Source organism: Poecilia formosa, unplaced genomic scaffold (assembly GCF_000485575.1).
Source record: "Poecilia formosa unplaced genomic scaffold, Poecilia_formosa-5.1.2 Scaffold1286, whole genome shotgun sequence".
NCBI classification, from domain to species: Eukaryota; Metazoa; Chordata; class Actinopteri; order Cyprinodontiformes; family Poeciliidae; genus Poecilia; species Poecilia formosa.
The window spans coordinates 12,010-18,544 of record NW_006801225.1 but is presented as its reverse complement, the minus strand read 5'-3'; the positions used below and the strand labels follow the sequence as shown (position 1 = coordinate 18,544).

The window sequence follows — 6,535 nt, the reverse complement described above, 5'->3', positions numbered from 1 at the left end:
GATTGATTGATTGATTGATTGATTGATTGATTGATTGATTGATTGATTGATTGATTGATTGATTGATTGATTGATTGATTGATTGATTGATTGTTTACTGACCATGGTATTATTGTGCTCAATTGGCCTGCCAACTCTCCTGACCTGAACCCCATAGAGAATCTGTGGGATATTGAGAAGAGAAAGTTGAAAGACGCAAGACCCAAAACTCTGGATGAGCTTAAGGCCGCTATCGAAGCATCCTGGGCCTCCTTAATACCTCAGCAATATTGTGGCTATTAAAACATTTTTCATTCTCGTGTCCTTGTTCTGATCAGTGAGGGTGATCCATCCAGTGTCAGAAAACCTAGAAATTGAAGTGATTGTAAATGTTACATGATTATAGAAAATAAGCAATGACATCATTCCACTGCACCGGCCTAGAACTGAAGCCAGAAGTGTTTGAGACAGTGTCCCTCGGTGAGAAAGTAGAAACATTTGTAGATCTATTATTTTGTACTTTTCAATCCCACATAAAACACAATTTCAAAAGAAATTCATATCAAAATCCAAAAATCCTGAAAAAGTGAGCTGCAAATGTCAGTGTTAACAGAACAACTTAAGAACTCCCAAAATGCAAATGGAGTGGTCACTCAGTCCCCCGCTGTGAAACAAAGGACTGTAAGATCTGTTACCAAAGGAGAGAAGGAATCTCTGTCCCATAGAAGCATGAGGTAACAGAAATTTATCAACATAACATCCAGCAAAAACCATTTCATAATATTTGATAGCATATTCTCATTCACCATCCATCAACACAACCACAAACAAACACATAACACATAATGAAACACAAATCTCTTCTGCACACCCTCAACACAACGCAGATGCAGACAGACAGCAGCTCATGGTGGAACATATGCTGCTGTCTGTCTGTTTGTGTCTGTCTTCTGTGTCAGCAGAAGACAGACACAAAGTTAGTATACATAGAAACAAATAGACGATGGAACCCCACCTCTGTGGATACAGAAACGAAAGCAACCCGCAGCCAAGCATGCACACAAACACAGAAGTGTACAAAACACAGAAACAGCCACAGACGACGTCGTAGTTCAGCCAATAAAAGAAAATGAAAATGTCAGGTGCTGGAATTTATAATGCAGGCCTTTAAAGCTGCTGAATCCAGTTTGCATTTAGAGGTCGTCTCCTTTCATGAGTGTCCCCTTCTTTGTGATGTCTCGACTGGCAAACCTCGGCCTTTGGTCCCTACTAGTTGGCGTTGCTGTTTAGTTTTTCCTTTGTGTGTGTGTTTTCTTTTATATACTTGTGATGTCTTTGTGACATTCTGTGTGTTCGGGGGGGGCTGTGTGTATTCGCAAAAGAGGCTGTGCCATGTATGAACAGCCTATCAGTTAACTTAAAAATACTGATTCATTCACACCTGATTTTATCCTTCTCTTCTTTTACCCTCATGCTTTTAAATTGTTTCACTGAATCTTTCTCAATGGCATCAGTTTCAAAACTAAACATTTAGAATCAGAAACGTACTGGACACAGAATTATTTTTTGCATTTATTCAGGAATATTTTGCTAAGTATACAACAGCAATGAAGTATTGTTGATGTTTACAAAATTTTTGCTTGGTCTTACCTAATCAAATTTATAGAGAATCAGTTCAAAGAAGGACAGATTTATTAAATGAATTATGGTTAAAAAGAAAACATGACATCAGTTCAGTTGTTTCTATTAGCTAAGAGAATAAAGCAGAAAACAGCAGAGGCACCAACAGGAGCAGCAGGGCGGGACTGGAAATGCTGGCGCTGTTGCAGTGGTCGCCCTGGCAGCAGCTAAAATTTGTTGCAGAAGGTAGTCCAAGGTAAATGAAAGATAACTGATACAACCCTAAAGCTGACTGATTTGTGCACGCCATCTCAGAGGCACATCCCTTCGTCATCACACTTATTCCTCCTGCATTTCCTGTGAAAATAAAAATAAAGTTATGATGTCAGCAACACATTTGGATCTGGTCTTAATATTTTTCTGAGGATAAATTTGAAGCATGCAAACATGTTGGTCTCTTACCTGTTACGCTGACGCAGTAGTTTTCATCCCCTACACAGTTAAGGGTTTTCATGCAGTTTTCTCCATCACAGCTGAAACACTTTTTGCCATTTGGAGTGGACTTGTCTAAGATACAGAGATAGTTATTCAGCTGAAAAGAAATCCAGAATTAGAACATTTCTTTTTTTCAAAACTTCATTTTTTTTGTCACCAACTTGTTTCTTTTAAAATATATGTATATGAAGCTAGAATCACAAAACTAAGTGTATTCTGTTTTTAACCCAAATCTGCAATGGGTTAAAAAGCTTGTGAGCGCTGTAAATTCAAATTGTGCAACATCTTGAAAAATACCATCAATGAATTAATTACCAGGTTTTTGGTAGTTAATTTGGTTATTGCAGAGGTCTCCATCACAGCAGCTGCCCTTCTGCAGCCATCTATTAACTCCATTGTTGATGGAGAAGTCAAAACACAGTTCAGGCATAAAGCAACCTTTGTAGTTGTGCTCTGCAACCGCTGTACCATCTATAATCAAAGAACAAAATTTTGAAAATGAGGAAGTCTCAAACTAAGAACCAACTGCAAACTTCAAAAATACGTACTGAAAAACACGACTTCTGTTGCTGTTAAACAGCGATAGTTCTGTGAGGAACATTGAGTTGTATCCTCAGAGCAATTCCCAAGCAGGTTTGATGAACATTGATAACATTTCAGGTTGACAACTAATTAAAATAAAGAGAAAATTAACTTTTATTATCAAAGTATGAAGGAAACAGTGATATTACTTTTCATTTTCTAAATGCCAAAATCCTACTGAACAAGACAAAATGACTGAATCACATCAGCACAAGAGTTTGAAAGAAAAGTTTGAAAGGCTTAGCAGGAAAAACAGAAATTAGATCTTTATTGTATTTTTTAATGGGAGAGAAGGTGAACAGTTAAGTTTAATGAAATCACACTAAATGATTCTACAATATTAACCATAATCAAAAACTTGCCTTCCGGTAGAAACAGCAGCCCAAGCACCAAAGTGAAGAGGAACATTTTGCTGGTGGTTTACAAGTGAGTCATAATTTTCTCAGTTGAAAACATATATTGAAAGTTTTTTAGGGAGGGGCTCTACTCTCGGCTTTACACCTCCCTTAACTGAGCAGATCCTCTTGTTTGTGATTGGCAGATTCATAAAAAGAAGCACACTGTTGGAGCTATTTATTCTTTATTTTTTATCAATTTGAATTTTGTTAGTTTATTCTTTCTTTACTTTATATTTTTTGTATTCTTTACAGAGCTTATTTGTAGGTTAATAATTGTTGATTTTATTTTATTTTTTTGCTTCATTATTTTTTTCATTGCTTCATTGTTTTTTAACCATGATCTGTCTGTGGTTTTAGCTGCTGCAGAAGTGGAAGTGAACAAAACCGTGCAGTCTGTGTTGGCCTCACTTTCAAATATTTAATTGACATTAACAGCCGCATCGTTTAGCTCAGGACTTTTCTCTTCGCAAATGAGGGAGGTTGTTTACAGCAAAGCTATAGTTGGCTTCTAATCAATTCACATCTAAATCAATGTGAAAAAAACAAACAAGGTGCTGTAAGCTTTTGCCACCACCAGGGGGCACTAACGATTTGCATTCTGCATTTCACACTTTTTAGCTCAGCAGCACGAAACAAAAGCTTGTACATTTCCTCATCCTCCTGGCACATTTTGCTTCAGTGTCGTCTTTCACAACAGATAAATTAATGAAAGAGCCAGCAAAAGCTTACAGCACCTGGTATTCCCAGGCGGTCTCCCATCCAAGTACTNACAACAGTTGGACTTAAATACACAGGGGTGGGTAATCAGTAAACTAGACACAGCTGGAATCAATCAACATGGAGGACAGGACAGAGACTCACAGGGAAACAGGACCTACCACAGAAAATCTCAAAATAACTACACAGAAAAACACAGATCACAACAAAAACCTAGACACAAACAAACAATTATTATCCTTGAAATTGATCTTTTGTAAAAAAAAAAAAAAAAAAAAAAAAAACATTATATTACATTTTGATTTTTTTTTTCAGTGGAAGATTTTTATAATTGAAATTGAGACACGTATTCTGTAATGGGTCACATTGACCCGTTTATGTTCCCCCCCCCCCACTTCTGCTGTGTGTCCACTCAGTGTGGGGGGAGTTTGCCCACAGGAACAGAAAAGGTTCCTGTCAGAACTTGTATGAACTCCTGCTTTCTCACAGTTTCCTATTGAAGAAAATAGAGTAGCAAGAAAGTGGGTTTGTGTTTGTGCACGTGTGCATGTGTGTAGTATGGTGTGTGTGTTGGTGTGTGTGGTGAAATATACTTCATAGCTGCAAGAAAACAGAATTGGAAATTTTTGTACCTTTTTTACCCTTCAACTTGTCTGCTGGTGTTCTGTTTATCTGTGCTACCCATAAATCCGTCCTACCTTGTGGTAATGCGCATATCGATACCTCGTCACAAACTGCTTACTCAGCAGATTTCCTATAAATACGTCCTACCTGTTACGGTAAGTTTTATTTATTTTATACCCGGCTTTCATTAGGCTGCTGTATTACTTCATGTTTTTAGCTTACATAACAGGCAGCTTGTAAATATATTTATAAATGGCTTCAGTTTGCCGTCTGCAAACCAGGACAAAATACATTGTTTTGTGGGCAGCTATCCAAAAGTCATTTCCTTGTGTTTATATGGGTAACGAGACGAACCGACGAGTAACAGTCTGAGATTTGACTAATTAGAGACGTGATTATATATTCATCTGCTAATAAAAAAACCATCTGTTTTATGTGGCTTAAAGTTAGTTTGGTGTAAAGTGGAGCTAATATGCTAACAAAGTTTAAGTTAAGGACATGCATTAATATATATATAAAAAAAAAAGTAAAATAACCCTGATGCCAAAATATGAAAAACAAAAAGTCTAATGTAACTAAATGTCCTTTGTAAAAGAAACTATGTACTTTGTAAAATGCAACTACATAGCATTTTTAGAAGTGATTTTTATAGACAAGAAATGTTACAAGAAGTTACACTCTGTTATGGACAAAAGGACTCTTTGTCTTTACCCTGTTTTATCTGCTCACAAGCACACGGCTGCAGGTTTAACATGTTTGAACATAAAGGGCTCGGCACCTTAATGGAGTTTGTCACAAAATAAACTATTCCTGTTTAGAACCAGTCCAGTTCATTCAGAGGTAAATAAAATATGATCTATCTCTGCAATAAACAATTTAGGGGATAAGTTTTGCGTTTATCACATGGTAAAGCCAACAATATAACTTCACCTGCTAATGACACATACAGTTTGTAAAACAAGACGGGAAAATATGCCAACTTGTATATTTTTTCTCAAGAAGGGAAGCCGGCAGCTGGGAGAGGCAGATGTTTCTGTGAACGTGGCTTTTTAGGATCCCTTTACCGAACCAGGAAATAAACAATGCTATAAACTTAAAGTACTACAAATCTTTGCCAAAGACTATCGGATTCTGTAAGACACCTATTAAGATCTCTATCAAAGTAGATTTCAAGATGCCAAAAAACAGATCTCAAAGCAAATATTAATCCCATATCAATGTACATACAGATATAAATTTATTTGAATAATTTTATCATGAAGTATTTCTATTCTAACTTATAAATAAAATCTTGTGGATCCTCTATCCAGTATGAATAACTGTTCAAGTCAGCGCAGGCAGTGGACACTCACTGGGCAACTGCTAACAAACATCTCATTTGTATGCAGGTGGGGAAATACTTTTGCACAAATCACTGCAAAACAAACAAATTAAGTGGATTCCCGTTGAGCACTGATGAAATATTAGTGTACAGAAAACAAATACAAACACATTGTATATTGTTTATGCAGTAGCATATGGGGTAACAAGTAGGGGTTATTCTGAGACTTGCGTGTGTGACATAGGTATATTGTCTAGAATGGCAACAAAAATAACATGGACACAATGATTATTTTGAATAAAGATCAGATATGGTGGAAATGTGTAATAAATCAGAAGAGATTCCAGGAGGATTTGTGAAGCTCAGATTTGGTTCTGCCTCATCACTCCTACTTGTTCTATCCTGTTTACAGGAAAATCAGCATCTGTAACACTGACACCAGTCCTGGTGCGTGTAACAATAACATCGATTTTGTGCATTGTTTTTTAACCATGATCTGTCTGTGGTTTTAGCTGCTGCAGCAGTGGAAGTGAAGAAAACCGTGCAGTCTGTGTTGGCCTCACTTCCAAATATTTAATTGACATTAACAGCCGCATCGTTTGGCTCAGGACTTTTCTCCTCGCAGATGAGGGAGGGTGTTTACAGTAAAACTATAGTCGTCTGGCCCCAGGTGAGGGCCAGTGTTGACTGCCAGTTGTAGCAGAAGCGAGGCCAAGTTTTTACTCAATCCAGGCTGGGAAGGTGCAGATGGCTCTGAGTCACCAGGAACTGAGAAATCCATCCATCCATCCATCCATCC

The 6,535-nt window shown here is 37.3% G+C and overlaps 1 long non-coding RNA gene across 1 annotated transcript; it reads right to left on the bottom strand.

The window, feature by feature from the left end:
• Nucleotides 1-2,070: 2,070 nt before the first annotated feature.
• Nucleotides 2,071-2,544, bottom strand: LOC107835233 (uncharacterized). The gene is made up of 2 exons (XR_001661057.1): nt 2,410-2,544; nt 2,071-2,166 (listed from the first exon to the last, which is right to left on the bottom strand). It is a non-coding gene; the product is annotated as an uncharacterized LOC107835233 (long non-coding RNA).
• Between the last annotated feature and the right edge of the window lie 3,991 nt (nt 2,545-6,535).